Source organism: Lithobates pipiens, unplaced genomic scaffold (assembly GCF_037356315.1).
Source record: "Lithobates pipiens isolate NorthernLeopardFrog02 unplaced genomic scaffold, aLitPip1_a1.2 Scaffold_8, whole genome shotgun sequence".
NCBI lineage: Eukaryota > Metazoa > Chordata > Amphibia > Anura > Ranidae > Lithobates > Lithobates pipiens.
Genome location: NW_027507903.1, coordinates 532,512,948 through 532,528,745, shown reverse-complemented (window position 1 = coordinate 532,528,745; position 15,798 = coordinate 532,512,948). Strand labels below are relative to the sequence as shown.

The window sequence follows — 15,798 nt, the reverse complement described above, 5'->3', positions numbered from 1 at the left end:
TTCAAGTCACATCTAAAGCAAGGCTTTAGAATAAAACCTTTAGGACTTCCCTTTCCTGTTGCCTTAATTAATATGCGTGCCTTCTCCTAGTAGAACTCAGATTAGTTCAGCAGCATGCTATCAACTGAATGGAAACTTCTGCAAGATGGCTACAAGTCCTCTTGTCCAAAACCAAATCTCCTGCAATGTTTCTGCCAAACAATATGTTCAACTCCCCACAAAGGAAACGCTGCTTTTATTAGGAAAGAGCTTTGCATTTTCTCCGACATTCTCCAGACATCCCATTGTGGCATGCAAATCCGGTGGCCTAAAATCTTCAAGCAAAAAAGCCACCCTGACAAGTATCGTTGGTAAGCTTAATTTGCAGGAAGGCATTTTATGTCCTTGTTGTGCCAGTTTCAGAACTGTTTTTCCTGATGTATCAACATGTATACGAATAGCAATCAGAATCGCTCCTTAGAGGTGTGCTTCCTTTGCTTCATATGACATGGTGTTGTTGCATTTGTTGAGATTCACACTGATAGCCACTGCTTTGGGACACATTCAGAAGTCTTCTTGCCGCAAGCAGTCAGAAATAGAATCTGACGTGGATCGGCAGATTTTCTGAAAAATAGAGCATCAAAATGCTCAACACAGTTGCTGGATAGTGGCATTTCAAATGTATTAACAACTCTTGTGTTTTATCTGGGTTTACCCACAAACGGACCTTGATCCAAAGGTACTTGGTATTACCTGCCACTTCTTGCTTTACAGTGGATATTTAGTAACTTTTCAAACATGCATGAATATATCCCTAACACGTCACGATAGCAGTTGCAATATCATTTTTTCTTTCAAAAAAGTTCTACTTTTATTTTTTAAATACTGTCCTTGAGCTCCAGTCAAGTGGATTTGGCGGTGTTTTTTTTTTTCTAGGAGTACTTATATGCTACCATTTCTTGCTATGAGAGAAAAAATATTCTCTTTTGTCTGGGATAAGCACGATTTTAGGTTTCGGATCACTTGAAGGCCTATTTGAAACCAAGGAGACATGGGTGATGGATTTCCGTGATGGCTTCTGTGCTCCAGTGGCGCAATCGGTCAGCGCGCGGTACTTATATGGCAGTATCTGTTGAGCAATGCCGAGGTTGTGAGTTCGAGCCTCACCTGGAGCATGCAGTTTCTTGCTTTTTGCCTTTATTCATGGAAAATGTAATCTGCACTTGCACCCTATGGCCTGAGAACTTTACAACAGGGCAATAAGCGCCCAAAGAAACTCAAGTTTCTTTCCTCAAGGGTGCTTGAATGAGCTGTCTTTCTGTTACACTGACCACATTCTTTAAATTGTGGACCAGAACAGATAAAGAAAATGTGCGCCTTCTACTTGATGAAAAGAGGTGTGGAGAGCTGCGACATGGCTTTTCTCTTTCAGAAAACTCATTCTTCTGACTTTGTAGCTCAAACCGCTTGCAATTCTGTAGCAAGTTTACAAGGGAAAATAAAAACAAAGATTTTGCCACCCTTACCTTGTAAAGTAAGAGAACGGATGCCTTCTGAAAGAAAAAAAAAGTCTTTGCTGTCATCTAGCGAAAGCCCCAGTGGCCTAATGGATAAGGCACTGGCCTCCTAAGCCAGGGATTGTGGGTTCGAGTCCCATCTGGGGTGTTTGAGATCTTGCTTGACTCTTTCAAGTCACATCTAAAGCAAGGCTTTAGAATAAAACCTTTAGGACTTCCCTTTCCTGTTGCCTTAATTAATATGTGTGCCTTCTCCTAGTAGAACTCAGATTAGTTCAGCAGCATGCTATCAACTGAATGGAAACTTCTGCAAGATGGCTACAAGTCCTCTTGTCCAAAACCAAATCTCCTGCAATGTTTCTGCCAAACAATATGTTCAACTCCCCACAAAGGAAACGCTGCTTTTATTAGGAAAGAGCTTTGCATTTTCTCCGACATTCTCCAGACATCCCATTGTGGCATGCAAATCCGGTGGCCTAAAATCTTCAAGCAAAAAAGCCACCCTGACAAGTATCGTTGGTAAGCTTAATTTGCAGGAAGGCATTTTATGTCCTTTTTGTGCCAGTTTCAGAAATGTTTTTCCTGATGTATCAACATGTATACGAATAGCAATCAGAATCGCTCCTTAGAGGTGTGCTTCCTTTGCTTCATATGACATGGTGTTGTTGCATTTGTTGAGATTCACACTGATAGCCACTGCTTTGGGACACATTCAGAAGTCTTCTTGCCGCAAGCAGTCAGAAATAGAATCTGACGTGGATCGGCAGATTTTCTGAAAAATAGAGCATCAAAATGCTCAACACAGTTGCTGGATAGTGGCATTTCAAATGTATTAACAACTCTTGTGTTTTATCTGGGTTTACCCACAAACGGACCTTGATCCAAAGGTACTTGGTATTACCTGCCACTTCTTGCTTTACAGTGGATATTTAGTAACTTTTCAAACATGCATGAATATATCCCTAACACGTCACGATAGCAGTTGCAATATCATTTTTTCTTTCAAAAAAGTTCTACTTTTATTTTTAAAATACTGTCCTTGAGCTCCAGTCAAGTGGATTTGGCGGTGTTTTTTTTTTCTAGGAGTACTTATATGCTACCATTTCTTGCTATGAGAGAAAAAATATTCTCTTTTGTCTGGGATAAGCACGATTTTAGGTTTTCGGATCACTTGAAGGCCTATTTGAAACCAAGGAGACATGGGTGATGGATTTCCGTGATGGCTTCTGTGCTCCAGTGGCGCAATCGGTCAGCGCGCGGTACTTATATGGCAGTATCTGTTGAGCAATGCCGAGGTTGTGAGTTCGAGCCTCACCTGGAGCATGCAGTTTCTTGCTTTTTGCCTTTATTCATGGAAAATGTAATCTGCACTTGCACCCTATGGCCTGAGAACTTTACAACAGGGCAATAAGCGCCCAAAGAAACTCAAGGTTCTTTCCTCAAGGGTGCTTGAATGAGCTGTCTTTCTGTTACACTGACCACATTCTTTAAATTGTGGACCAGAACAGATAAAGAAAATGTGCGCCTTCTACTTGATGAAAAGAGGTGTGGAGAGCTGCGACATGGCTTTTCTCTTTCAGAAAACTCATTCTTCTGACTTTGTAGCTCAAACCGCTTGCAATTCTGTAGCAAGTTTACAAGGGAAAATAAAAACAAAGATTTTGCCACACTTACCTTGTAAAGTAAGAGAACAGATGCCTTCTGAAAGAAAAAAAAAGTCTTTGCTGTCATCTAGCGAAAGCCCCAGTGGCCTAATGGATAAGGCACTGGCCTCCTAAGCCAGGGATTGTGGGTTCGAGTCCCATCTGGGGTGTTTGAGATCTTGCTTGACTCTTTCACGTCACATCTAAAGCAAGGCTTTAGAATAAAACCTTTAGGAGTTCCCTTTCCTGTTGCCTTAATTAATATGCGTGCCTTCTCCTAGTAGAACTCAGATTAGTTCAGCAGCATGCTATCAACTGAATGGAAACTTCTGCAAGATGGCTACAAGTCCTCTTGTCCAAAACCAAATCTCCTGCAATGTTTCTGCCAAACAATATGTTCAACTCCCCACAAAGGAAACGCTGCTTTTATTAGGAAAGAGCTTTGCATTTTCTCCGACATTCTCCAGACATCCCATTGTGGCATGCAAATCCGGTGGCCTAAAATCTTCAAGCAAAAAAGCCACCCTGACAAGTATCGTTGGTAAGCTTAATTTGCAGGAAGGCATTTTATGTCCTTTTTGTGCCAGTTTCAGAAATGTTTTTCCTGATGTATCAACATGTATACGAATAGCAATCAGAATCGCTCCTTAGAGGTGTGCTTCCTTTGCTTCATATGACATGGTGTTGTTGCATTTGTTGAGATTCACACTGATAGCCACTGCTTTGGGACACATTCAGAAGTCTTCTTGCCGCAAGCAGTCAGAAATAGAATCTGACGTGGATCGGCAGATTTTCTGAAAAATAGAGCATCAAAATGCTCAACACAGTTGCTGGATAGTGGCATTTCAAATGTATTAACAACTCTTGTGTTTTATCTGGGTTTACCCACAAACAGACCTTGATCCAAAGGTACTTGGTATTACCTGCCACTTCTTGCTTTACAGTGGATATTTAGTAACTTTTCAAACATGCATGAATATATCCCTAACACGTCACGATAGCAGTTGCAATATCATTTTTTCTTTCAAAAAAGTTCTACTTTTATTTTTAAAATACTGTCCTTGAGCTCCAGTCAAGTGGATTTGGCGGTGTTTTTTTTTTTCTAGGAGTACTTATATGCTACCATTTCTTGCTATGAGAGAAAAAATATTCTCTTTTGTCTGGGATAAGCACGATTTTAGGTTTCGGATCACTTGAAGGCCTATTTGAAACCAAGGAGACATGGGTGATGGATTTCCGTGATGGCTTCTGTGCTCCAGTGGCGCAATCGGTCAGCGCGCGGTACTTATATGGCAGTATCTGTTGAGCAATGCCGAGGTTGTGAGTTCGAGCCTCACCTGGAGCATGCAGTTTCTTGCTTTTTGCCTTTATTCATGGAAAATGTAATCTGCACTTGCACCCTATGGCCTGAGAACTTTACAACAGGGCAATAAGCGCCCAAAGAAACTCAAGTTTCTTTCCTCAAGGGTGCTTGAATGAGCTGTCTTTCTGTTACACTGACCACATTCTTTAAATTGTGGACCAGAACAGATAAAGAAAATGTGCGCCTTCTACTTGATGAAAAGAGGTGTGGAGAGCTGCGACATGGCTTTTCTCTTTCAGAAAACTCATTCTTCTAACTTTGTAGCTCAAACCGCTTGCAATTCTGTAGCAAGTTTACAAGGGAAAATAAAAACAAAGATTTTGCCACCCTTACCTTGTAAAGTAAGAGAACGGATGCCTTCTGAAAGAAAAAAAAAGTCTTTGCTGTCATCTAGCGAAAGCCCCAGTGGCCTAATGGATAAGGCACTGGCCTCCTAAGCCAGGGATTGTGGGTTTGAGTCCCATCTGGGGTGTTTGAGATCTTGCTTGACTCTTTCAAGTCACATCTAAAGCAAGGCTTTAGAATAAAACCTTTAGGACTTCCCTTTCCTGTTGCCTTAATTAATATGTGTGCCTTCTCCTAGTAGAACTCAGATTAGTTCAGCAGCATGCTATCAACTGAATGGAAACTTCTGCAAGATGGCTACAAGTCCTCTTGTCCAAAACCAAATCTCCTGCAATGTTTCTGCCAAACAATATGTTCAACTCCCCACAAAGGAAACGCTGCTTTTATTAGGAAAGAGCTTTGCATTTTCTCCGACATTCTCCAGACATCCCATTGTGGCATGCAAATCCGGTGGCCTAAAATCTTCAAGCAAAAAAGCCACCCTGACAAGTATCGTTGGTAAGCTTAATTTGCAGGAAGGCATTTTATGTCCTTTTTGTGCCAGTTTCAGAAATGTTTTTCCTGATGTATCAACATGTATACGAATAGCAATCAGAATCGCTCCTTAGAGGTGTGCTTCCTTTGCTTCATATGACATGGTGTTGTTGCATTTGTTGAGATTCACACTGATAGCCACTGCTTTGGGACACATTCAGAAGTCTTCTTGCCGCAAGCAGTCAGAAATAGAATCTGACGTGGATCGGCAGATTTTCTGAAAAATAGAGCATCAAAATGCTCAACACAGTTGCTGGATAGTGGCATTTCAAATGTATTAACAACTCTTGTGTTTTATCTGGGTTTACCCACAAACGGACCTTGATCCAAAGGTACTTGGTATTACCTGCCACTTCTTGCTTTACAGTGGATATTTAGTAACTTTTCAAACATGCATGAATATATCCCTAACACGTCACGATAGCAGTTGCAATATCATTTTTTCTTTCAAAAAAGTTCTACTTTTTTTTTTTAAATACTGTCCTTGAGCTCCAGTCAAGTGGATTTGGCGGTGTTTTTTTTTTCTAGGAGTACTTATATGCTACCATTTCTTGCTATGAGAGAAAAAATATTCTCTTTTGTCTGGGATAAGCACGATTTTAGGTTTTCGGATCACTTGAAGGCCTATTTGAAACCAAGGAGACATGGGTGATGGATTTCCGTGACGGCTTCTGTGCTCCAGTGGCGCAATCGGTCAGCGCGCGGTACTTATATGGCAGTATCTGTTGAGCAATGCCGAGGTTGTGAGTTCGAGCCTCACCTGGAGCATGCAGTTTCTTGCTTTTTGCCTTTATTCATGGAAAATGTAATCTGCACTTGCACCCTATGGCCTGAGAACTTTACAACAGGGCAATAAGCGCCCAAAGAAACTCAAGGTTCTTTCCTCAAGGGTGCTTGAATGAGCTGTCTTTCTGTTACACTGACCACATTCTTTAAATTGTGGACCAGAACAGATAAAGAAAATGTGCGCCTTCTACTTGATGAAAAGAGGTGTGGAGAGCTGCGACATGGCTTTTCTCTTTCAGAAAACTCATTCTTCTGACTTTGTAGCTCAAACCGCTTGCAATTCTGTAGCAAGTTTACAAGGGAAAATAAAAACAAAGATTTTGCCACCCTTACCTTGTAAAGTAAGAGAACGGATGCCTTCTGAAAGAAAAAAAAAGTCTTTGCTGTCATATAGCGAAAGCCCCAGTGGCCTAATGGATAAGGCACTGGCCTCCTAAGCCAGGGATTGTGGGTTCGAGTCCCATCTGGGGTGTTTGAGATCTTGCTTGACTCTTTCACGTCACATCTAAAGCAAGGCTTTAGAATAAAACCTTTAGGAGTTCCCTTTCCTGTTGCCTTAATTAATATGCGTGCCTTCTCCTAGTAGAACTCAGATTAGTTCAGCAGCATGCTATCAACTGAATGGAAACTTCTGCAAGATGGCTACAAGTCCTCTTGTCCAAAACCAAATCTCCTGCAATGTTTCTGCCAAACAATATGTTCAACTCCCCACAAAGGAAACGCTGCTTTTATTAGGAAAGAGCTTTGCATTTTCTCCGACATTCTCCAGACATCCCATTGTGGCATGCAAATCCGGTGGCCTAAAATCTTCAAGCAAAAAAGCCACCCTGACAAGTATCGTTGGTAAGCTTAATTTGCAGGAAGGCATTTTATGTCCTTTTTGTGCCAGTTTCAGAAATGTTTTTCCTGATGTATCAACATGTATACGAATAGCAATCAGAATCGCTCCTTAGAGGTGTGCTTCCTTTGATTCATATGACATGGTGTTGTTGCATTTGTTGAGATTCACACTGATAGCCACTGCTTTGGGACACATTCAGAAGTCTTCTTGCCGCAAGCAGTCAGAAATAGAATCTGACGTGGATCGGCAGATTTTCTGAAAAATAGAGCATCAAAATGCTCAACACAGTTGCTGGATAGTGGCATTTCAAATGTATTAACAACTCTTGTGTTTTATCTGGGTTTACCCACAAACAGACCTTGATCCAAAGGTACTTGGTATTACCTGCCACTTCTTGCTTTACAGTGGATATTTAGTAACTTTTCAAACATGCATGAATATATCCCTAACACGTCACGATAGCAGTTGCAATATCATTTTTTCTTTCAAAAAAGTTCTACTTTTATTTTTAAAATACTGTCCTTGAGCTCCAGTCAAGTGGATTTGGCGGTGTTTTTTTTTTTCTAGGAGTACTTATATGCTACCATTTCTTGCTATGAGAGAAAAAATATTCTCTTTTGTCTGGGATAAGCACGATTTTAGGTTTCGGATCACTTGAAGGCCTATTTGAAACCAAGGAGACATGGGTGATGGATTTCCGTGATGGCTTCTGTGCTCCAGTGGCGCAATCGGTCAGCGCGCGGTACTTATATGGCAGTATCTGTTGAGCAATGCCGAGGTTGTGAGTTCGAGCCTCACCTGGAGCATGCAGTTTCTTGCTTTTTGCCTTTATTCATGGAAAATGTAATCTGCACTTGCACCCTATGGCCTGAGAACTTTACAACAGGGCAATAAGCGCCCAAAGAAACTCAAGTTTCTTTCCTCAAGGGTGCTTGAATGAGCTGTCTTTCTGTTACACTGACCACATTCTTTAAATTGTGGACCAGAACAGATAAAGAAAATGTGCGCCTTCTACTTGATGAAAAGAGGTGTGGAGAGCTGCGACATGGCTTTTCTCTTTCAGAAAACTCATTCTTCTGACTTTGTAGCTCAAACCGCTTGCAATTCTGTAGCAAGTTTACAAGGGAAAATAAAAACAAAGATTTTGCCACCCTTACCTTGTAAAGTAAGAGAACGGATGCCTTCTGAAAGAAAAAAAAAGTCTTTGCTGTCATATAGCGAAAGCCCCAGTGGCCTAATGGATAAGGCACTGGCCTCCTAAGCCAGGGATTGTGGGTTCGAGTCCCATCTGGGGTGTTTGAGATCTTGCTTGACTCTTTCAAGTCACATCTAAAGCAAGGCTTTAGAATAAAACCTTTAGGACTTCCCTTTCCTGTTGCCTTAATTAATATGTGTGCCTTCTCCTAGTAGAACTCAGATTAGTTCAGCAGCATGCTATCAACTGAATGGAAACTTCTGCAAGATGGCTACAAGTCCTCTTGTCCAAAACCAAATCTCCTGCAATGTTTCTGCCAAACAATATGTTCAACTCCCCACAAAGGAAACGCTGCTTTTATTAGGAAAGAGCTTTGCATTTTCTCCGACATTCTCCAGACATCCCATTGTGGCATGCAAATCCGGTGGCCTAAAATCTTCAAGCAAAAAAGCCACCCTGACAAGTATCGTTGGTAAGCTTAATTTGCAGGAAGGCATTTTATGTCCTTTTTGTGCCAGTTTCAGAAATGTTTTTCCTGATGTATCAACATGTATACGAATAGCAATCAGAATCGCTCCTTAGAGGTGTGCTTCCTTTGCTTCATATGACATGGTGTTGTTGCATTTGTTGAGATTCACACTGATAGCCACTGCTTTGGGACACATTCAGAAGTCTTCTTGCCGCAAGCAGTCAGAAATAGAATCTGACGTGGATCGGCAGATTTTCTGAAAAATAGAGCATCAAAATGCTCAACACAGTTGCTGGATAGTGGCATTTCAAATGTATTAACAACTCTTGTGTTTTATCTGGGTTTACCCACAAACGGACCTTGATCCAAAGGTACTTGGTATTACCTGCCACTTCTTGCTTTACAGTGGATATTTAGTAACTTTTCAAACATGCATGAATATATCCCTAACACGTCACGATAGCAGTTGCAATATCATTTTTTCTTTCAAAAAAGTTCTACTTTTATTTTTTAAATACTGTCCTTGAGCTCCAGTCAAGTGGATTTGGCGGTGTTTTTTTTTTTTCTAGGAGTACTTATATGCTACCATTTCTTGCTATGAGAGAAAAAAATATTCTCTTTTGTCTGGGATAAGCACGATTTTAGGTTTCGGATCACTTGAAGGCCTATTTGAAACCAAGGAGACATGGGTGATGGATTTCCGTGATGGCTTCTGTGCTCCAGTGGCGCAATCGGTCAGCGCGCGGTACTTATATGGCAGTATCTGTTGAGCAATGCCGAGGTTGTGAGTTCGAGCCTCACCTGGAGCATGCAGTTTCTTGCTTTTTTGCCTTTATTCATGGAAAATGTAATCTGCACTTGCACCCTATGGCCTGAGAACTTTACAACAGGGCAATAAGCGCCCAAAGAAACTCAAGGTTCTTTCCTCAAGGGTGCTTGAATGAGCTGTCTTTCTGTTACACTGACCACATTCTTTAAATTGTGGACCAGAACAGATAAAGAAAATGTGCGCCTTCTACTTGATGAAAAGAGGTGTGGAGAGCTGCGACATGGCTTTTCTCTTTCAGAAAACTCATTCTTCTGACTTTGTAGCTCAAACCGCTTGCAATTCTGTAGCAAGTTTACAAGGGAAAATAAAAACAAAGATTTTGCCACCCTTACCTTGTAAAGTAAGAGAACGGATGCCTTCTGAAAGAAAAAAAAAGTCTTTGCTGTCATCTAGCGAAAGCCCCAGTGGCCTAATGGATAAGGCACTGGCCTCCTAAGCCAGGGATTGTGGGTTCGAGTCCCATCTGGGGTGTTTGAGATCTTGCTTGACTCTTTCACGTCACATCTAAAGCAAGGCTTTAGAATAAAACCTTTAGGAGTTCCCTTTCCTGTTGCCTTAATTAATATGCGTGCCTTCTCCTAGTAGAACTCAGATTAGTTCAGCAGCATGCTATCAACTGAATGGAAACTTCTGCAAGATGGCTACAAGTCCTCTTGTCCAAAACCAAATCTCCTGCAATGTTTCTGCCAAACAATATGTTCAACTCCCCACAAAGGAAACGCTGCTTTTATTAGGAAAGAGCTTTGCATTTTCTCCGACATTCTCCAGACATCCCATTGTGGCATGCAAATCCGGTGGCCTAAAATCTTCAAGCAAAAAAGCCACCCTGACAAGTATCGTTGGTAAGCTTAATTTGCAGGAAGGCATTTTATGTCCTTTTTGTGCCAGTTTCAGAAATGTTTTTCCTGATGTATCAACATGTATACGAATAGCAATCAGAATCGCTCCTTAGAGGTGTGCTTCCTTTGCTTCATATGACATGGTGTTGTTGCATTTGTTGAGATTCACACTGATAGCCACTGCTTTGGGACACATTCAGAAGTCTTCTTGCCGCAAGCAGTCAGAAATAGAATCTGACGTGGATCGGCAGATTTTCTGAAAAATAGAGCATCAAAATGCTCAACACAGTTGCTGGATAGTGGCATTTCAAATGTATTAACAACTCTTGTGTTTTATCTGGGTTTACCCACAAACAGACCTTGATCCAAAGGTACTTGGTATTACCTGCCACTTCTTGCTTTACAGTGGATATTTAGTAACTTTTCAAACATGCATGAATATATCCCTAACACGTCACGATAGCAGTTGCAATATCATTTTTTCTTTCAAAAAAGTTCTACTTTTATTTTTAAAATACTGTCCTTGAGCTCCAGTCAAGTGGATTTGGCGGTGTTTTTTTTTTTCTAGGAGTACTTATATGCTACCATTTCTTGCTATGAGAGAAAAAATATTCTCTTTTGTCTGGGATAAGCACGATTTTAGGTTTCGGATCACTTGAAGGCCTATTTGAAACCAAGGAGACATGGGTGATGGATTTCCGTGATGGCTTCTGTGCTCCAGTGGCGCAATCGGTCAGCGCGCGGTACTTATATGGCAGTATCTGTTGAGCAATGCCGAGGTTGTGAGTTCGAGCCTCACCTGGAGCATGCAGTTTCTTGCTTTTTGCCTTTATTCATGGAAAATGTAATCTGCACTTGCACCCTATGGCCTGAGAACTTTACAACAGGGCAATAAGCGCCCAAAGAAACTCAAGTTTCTTTCCTCAAGGGTGCTTGAATGAGCTGTCTTTCTGTTACACTGACCACATTCTTTAAATTGTGGACCAGAACAGATAAAGAAAATGTGCGCCTTCTACTTGATGAAAAGAGGTGTGGAGAGCTGCGACATGGCTTTTCTCTTTCAGAAAACTCATTCTTCTGACTTTGTAGCTCAAACCGCTTGCAATTCTGTAGCAAGTTTACAAGGGAAAATAAAAACAAAGATTTTGCCACCCTTACCTTGTAAAGTAAGAGAACGGATGCCTTCTGAAAGAAAAAAAAAGTCTTTGCTGTCATATAGCGAAAGCCCCAGTGGCCTAATGGATAAGGCACTGGCCTCCTAAGCCAGGGATTGTGGGTTCGAGTCCCATCTGGGGTGTTTGAGATCTTGCTTGACTCTTTCAAGTCACATCTAAAGCAAGGCTTTAGAATAAAACCTTTAGGACTTCCCTTTCCTGTTGCCTTAATTAATATGTGTGCCTTCTCCTAGTAGAACTCAGATTAGTTCAGCAGCATGCTATCAACTGAATGGAAACTTCTGCAAGATGGCTACAAGTCCTCTTGTCCAAAACCAAATCTCCTGCAATGTTTCTGCCAAACAATATGTTCAACTCCCCACAAAGGAAACGCTGCTTTTATTAGGAAAGAGCTTTGCATTTTCTCCGACATTCTCCAGACATCCCATTGTGGCATGCAAATCCGGTGGCCTAAAATCTTCAAGCAAAAAAGCCACCCTGACAAGTATCGTTGGTAAGCTTAATTTGCAGGAAGGCATTTTATGTCCTTTTTGTGCCAGTTTCAGAAATGTTTTTCCTGATGTATCAACATGTATACGAATAGCAATCAGAATCGCTCCTTAGAGGTGTGCTTCCTTTGCTTCATATGACATGGTGTTGTTGCATTTGTTGAGATTCACACTGATAGCCACTGCTTTGGGACACATTCAGAAGTCTTCTTGCCGCAAGCAGTCAGAAATAGAATCTGACGTGGATCGGCAGATTTTCTGAAAAATAGAGCATCAAAATGCTCAACACAGTTGCTGGATAGTGGCATTTCAAATGTATTAACAACTCTTGTGTTTTATCTGGGTTTACCCACAAACGGACCTTGATCCAAAGGTACTTGGTATTACCTGCCACTTCTTGCTTTACAGTGGATATTTAGTAACTTTTCAAACATGCATGAATATATCCCTAACACGTCACGATAGCAGTTGCAATATCATTTTTTCTTTCAAAAAAGTTCTACTTTTATTTTTTAAATACTGTCCTTGAGCTCCAGTCAAGTGGATTTGGCAGTGTTTTTTTTTTTTCTAGGAGTACTTATATGCTACCATTTCTTGCTATGAGAGAAAAAATATTCTCTTTTGTCTGGGATAAGCACGATTTTAGGTTTTCGGATCACTTGAAGGCCTATTTGAAACCAAGGAGACATGGGTGATGGATTTCCGTGACGGCTTCTGTGCTCCAGTGGCGCAATCGGTCAGCGCGCGGTACTTATATGGCAGTATCTGTTGAGCAATGCCGAGGTTGTGAGTTCGAGCCTCACCTGGAGCATGCAGTTTCTTGCTTTTTGCCTTTATTCATGGAAAATGTAATCTGCACTTGCACCCTATGGCCTGAGAACTTTACAACAGGGCAATAAGCGCCCAAAGAAACTCAAGGTTCTTTCCTCAAGGGTGCTTGAATGAGCTGTCTTTCTGTTACACTGACCACATTCTTTAAATTGTGGACCAGAACAGATAAAGAAAATGTGCGCCTTCTACTTGATGAAAAGAGGTGTGGAGAGCTGCGACATGGCTTTTCTCTTTCAGAAAACTCATTCTTCTGACTTTGTAGCTCAAACCGCTTGCAATTCTGTAGCAAGTTTACAAGGGAAAATAAAAACAAAGATTTTGCCACCCTTACCTTGTAAAGTAAGAGAACGGATGCCTTCTGAAAGAAAAAAAAAGTCTTTGCTGTCATATAGCGAAAGCCCCAGTGGCCTAATGGATAAGGCACTGGCCTCCTAAGCCAGGGATTGTGGGTTCGAGTCCCATCTGGGGTGTTTGAGATCTTGCTTGACTCTTTCACGTCACATCTAAAGCAAGGCTTTAGAATAAAACCTTTAGGAGTTCCCTTTCCTGTTGCCTTAATTAATATGCGTGCCTTCTCCTAGTAGAACTCAGATTAGTTCAGCAGCATGCTATCAACTGAATGGAAACTTCTGCAAGATGGCTACAAGTCCTCTTGTCCAAAACCAAATCTCCTGCAATGTTTCTGCCAAACAATATGTTCAACTCCCCACAAAGGAAACGCTGCTTTTATTAGGAAAGAGCTTTGCATTTTCTCCGACATTCTCCAGACATCCCATTGTGGCATGCAAATCCGGTGGCCTAAAATCTTCAAGCAAAAAAGCCACCCTGACAAGTATCGTTGGTAAGCTTAATTTGCAGGAAGGCATTTTATGTCCTTTTTGTGCCAGTTTCAGAAATGTTTTTCCTGATGTATCAACATGTATACGAATAGCAATCAGAATCGCTCCTTAGAGGTGTGCTTCCTTTGCTTCATATGACATGGTGTTGTTGCATTTGTTGAGATTCACACTGATAGCCACTGCTTTGGGACACATTCAGAAGTCTTCTTGCCGCAAGCAGTCAGAAATAGAATCTGACGTGGATCGGCAGATTTTCTGAAAAATAGAGCATCAAAATGCTCAACACAGTTGCTGGATAGTGGCATTTCAAATGTATTAACAACTCTTGTGTTTTATCTGGGTTTACCCACAAACAGACCTTGATCCAAAGGTACTTGGTATTACCTGCCACTTCTTGCTTTACAGTGGATATTTAGTAACTTTTCAAACATGCATGAATATATCCCTAACACGTCACGATAGCAGTTGCAATATCATTTTTTCTTTCAAAAAAGTTCTACTTTTATTTTTAAAATACTGTCCTTGAGCTCCAGTCAAGTGGATTTGGCGGTGTTTTTTTTTTTCTAGGAGTACTTATATGCTACCATTTCTTGCTATGAGAGAAAAAATATTCTCTTTTGTCTGGGATAAGCACGATTTTAGGTTTCGGATCACTTGAAGGCCTATTTGAAACCAAGGAGACATGGGTGATGGATTTCCGTGATGGCTTCTGTGCTCCAGTGGCGCAATCGGTCAGCGCGCGGTACTTATATGGCAGTATCTGTTGAGCAATGCCGAGGTTGTGAGTTCGAGCCTCACCTGGAGCATGCAGTTTCTTGCTTTTTGCCTTTATTCATGGAAAATGTAATCTGCACTTGCACCCTATGGCCTGAGAACTTTACAACAGGGCAATAAGCGCCCAAAGAAACTCAAGTTTCTTTCCTCAAGGGTGCTTGAATGAGCTGTCTTTCTGTTACACTGACCACATTCTTTAAATTGTGGACCAGAACAGATAAAGAAAATGTGCGCCTTCTACTTGATGAAAAGAGGTGTGGAGAGCTGCGACATGGCTTTTCTCTTTCAGAAAACTCATTCTTCTGACTTTGTAGCTCAAACCGCTTGCAATTCTGTAGCAAGTTTACAAGGGAAAATAAAAACAAAGATTTTGCCACCCTTACCTTGTAAAGTAAGAGAACGGATGCCTTCTGAAAGAAAAAAAAAGTCTTTGCTGTCATATAGCGAAAGCCCCAGTGGCCTAATGGATAAGGCACTGGCCTCCTAAGCCAGGGATTGTGGGTTCGAGTCCCATCTGGGGTGTTTGAGATCTTGCTTGACTCTTTCAAGTCACATCTAAAGCAAGGCTTTAGAATAAAACCTTTAGGACTTCCCTTTCCTGTTGCCTTAATTAATATGTGTGCCTTCTCCTAGTAGAACTCAGATTAGTTCAGCAGCATGCTATCAACTGAATGGAAACTTCTGCAAGATGGCTACAAGTCCTCTTGTCCAAAACCAAATCTCCTGCAATGTTTCTGCCAAACAATATGTTCAACTCCCCACAAAGGAAACGCTGCTTTTATTAGGAAAGAGCTTTGCATTTTCTCCGACATTCTCCAGACATCCCATTGTGGCATGCAAATCCGGTGGCCTAAAATCTTCAAGCAAAAAAGCCACCCTGACAAGTATCGTTGGTAAGCTTAATTTGCAGGAAGGCATTTTATGTCCTTTTTGTGCCAGTTTCAGAAATGTTTTTCCTGATGTATCAACATGTATACGAATAGCAATCAGAATCGCTCCTTAGAGGTGTGCTTCCTTTGCTTCATATGACATGGTGTTGTTGCATTTGTTGAGATTCACACTGATAGCCACTGCTTTGGGACACATTCAGAAGTCTTCTTGCCGCAAGCAGTCAGAAATAGAATCTGACGTGGATCGGCAGATTTTCTGAAAAATAGAGCATCAAAATGCTCAACACAGTTGCTGGATAGTGGCATTTTAAATGTATTAACAACTCTTGTGTTTTATCTGGGTTTACCCACAAACGGACCTTGATCCAAAGGTACTTGGTATTACCTGCCACTTCTTGCTTTACAGTGGATATTTAGTAACTTTTCAAACATGCATGAATATATCCCTAACACGTCACGAT

The 15,798-nt window shown here is 41.2% G+C and overlaps 18 non-coding genes across 18 annotated transcripts; all 18 read left to right on the top strand.

Moving 5' to 3' along the window:
- Positions 1–1,061: 1,061 nt before the first annotated feature.
- Positions 1,062–1,154, top strand: TRNAI-UAU (transfer RNA isoleucine (anticodon UAU)). The gene is given in 2 exon segments: positions 1,062–1,099; positions 1,119–1,154. It is a non-coding gene; the product is annotated as a tRNA-Ile (tRNA).
- Positions 1,155–1,571: 417 nt separating this feature from the next.
- Positions 1,572–1,644, top strand: TRNAR-CCU (transfer RNA arginine (anticodon CCU)). The gene has a single exon. It is a non-coding gene; the product is annotated as a tRNA-Arg (tRNA).
- Positions 1,645–2,726: 1,082 nt separating this feature from the next.
- TRNAI-UAU (transfer RNA isoleucine (anticodon UAU)) lies at positions 2,727–2,819 on the top strand. The gene is given in 2 exon segments: positions 2,727–2,764; positions 2,784–2,819. It is a non-coding gene; the product is annotated as a tRNA-Ile (tRNA).
- Positions 2,820–3,236: 417 nt separating this feature from the next.
- Positions 3,237–3,309, top strand: TRNAR-CCU (transfer RNA arginine (anticodon CCU)). The gene has a single exon. It is a non-coding gene; the product is annotated as a tRNA-Arg (tRNA).
- Positions 3,310–4,391: 1,082 nt separating this feature from the next.
- On the top strand, positions 4,392–4,484 carry TRNAI-UAU (transfer RNA isoleucine (anticodon UAU)). Its single transcript is given in 2 exon segments — positions 4,392–4,429; positions 4,449–4,484. It is a non-coding gene; the product is annotated as a tRNA-Ile (tRNA).
- Positions 4,485–4,901: 417 nt separating this feature from the next.
- On the top strand, positions 4,902–4,974 carry TRNAR-CCU (transfer RNA arginine (anticodon CCU)). Its single transcript has one exon. It is a non-coding gene; the product is annotated as a tRNA-Arg (tRNA).
- Positions 4,975–6,056: 1,082 nt separating this feature from the next.
- On the top strand, positions 6,057–6,149 carry TRNAI-UAU (transfer RNA isoleucine (anticodon UAU)). Its single transcript is given in 2 exon segments — positions 6,057–6,094; positions 6,114–6,149. It is a non-coding gene; the product is annotated as a tRNA-Ile (tRNA).
- Positions 6,150–6,566: 417 nt separating this feature from the next.
- On the top strand, positions 6,567–6,639 carry TRNAR-CCU (transfer RNA arginine (anticodon CCU)). Its single transcript has one exon. It is a non-coding gene; the product is annotated as a tRNA-Arg (tRNA).
- A 1,082-nt stretch (positions 6,640–7,721) lies between these two features.
- Positions 7,722–7,814, top strand: TRNAI-UAU (transfer RNA isoleucine (anticodon UAU)). The gene is given in 2 exon segments: positions 7,722–7,759; positions 7,779–7,814. It is a non-coding gene; the product is annotated as a tRNA-Ile (tRNA).
- Positions 7,815–8,231: 417 nt separating this feature from the next.
- Positions 8,232–8,304, top strand: TRNAR-CCU (transfer RNA arginine (anticodon CCU)). Its single transcript has one exon. It is a non-coding gene; the product is annotated as a tRNA-Arg (tRNA).
- Positions 8,305–9,388: 1,084 nt separating this feature from the next.
- Positions 9,389–9,481, top strand: TRNAI-UAU (transfer RNA isoleucine (anticodon UAU)). The gene is given in 2 exon segments: positions 9,389–9,426; positions 9,446–9,481. It is a non-coding gene; the product is annotated as a tRNA-Ile (tRNA).
- A 418-nt stretch (positions 9,482–9,899) lies between these two features.
- Positions 9,900–9,972, top strand: TRNAR-CCU (transfer RNA arginine (anticodon CCU)). Its single transcript has one exon. It is a non-coding gene; the product is annotated as a tRNA-Arg (tRNA).
- A 1,082-nt stretch (positions 9,973–11,054) lies between these two features.
- Positions 11,055–11,147, top strand: TRNAI-UAU (transfer RNA isoleucine (anticodon UAU)). The gene is given in 2 exon segments: positions 11,055–11,092; positions 11,112–11,147. It is a non-coding gene; the product is annotated as a tRNA-Ile (tRNA).
- A 417-nt stretch (positions 11,148–11,564) lies between these two features.
- On the top strand, positions 11,565–11,637 carry TRNAR-CCU (transfer RNA arginine (anticodon CCU)). Its single transcript has one exon. It is a non-coding gene; the product is annotated as a tRNA-Arg (tRNA).
- A 1,084-nt stretch (positions 11,638–12,721) lies between these two features.
- TRNAI-UAU (transfer RNA isoleucine (anticodon UAU)) lies at positions 12,722–12,814 on the top strand. The gene is given in 2 exon segments: positions 12,722–12,759; positions 12,779–12,814. It is a non-coding gene; the product is annotated as a tRNA-Ile (tRNA).
- Positions 12,815–13,231: 417 nt separating this feature from the next.
- TRNAR-CCU (transfer RNA arginine (anticodon CCU)) lies at positions 13,232–13,304 on the top strand. The gene has a single exon. It is a non-coding gene; the product is annotated as a tRNA-Arg (tRNA).
- A 1,082-nt stretch (positions 13,305–14,386) lies between these two features.
- TRNAI-UAU (transfer RNA isoleucine (anticodon UAU)) lies at positions 14,387–14,479 on the top strand. The gene is given in 2 exon segments: positions 14,387–14,424; positions 14,444–14,479. It is a non-coding gene; the product is annotated as a tRNA-Ile (tRNA).
- A 417-nt stretch (positions 14,480–14,896) lies between these two features.
- Positions 14,897–14,969, top strand: TRNAR-CCU (transfer RNA arginine (anticodon CCU)). Its single transcript has one exon. It is a non-coding gene; the product is annotated as a tRNA-Arg (tRNA).
- Positions 14,970–15,798: the final 829 nt, after the last annotated feature.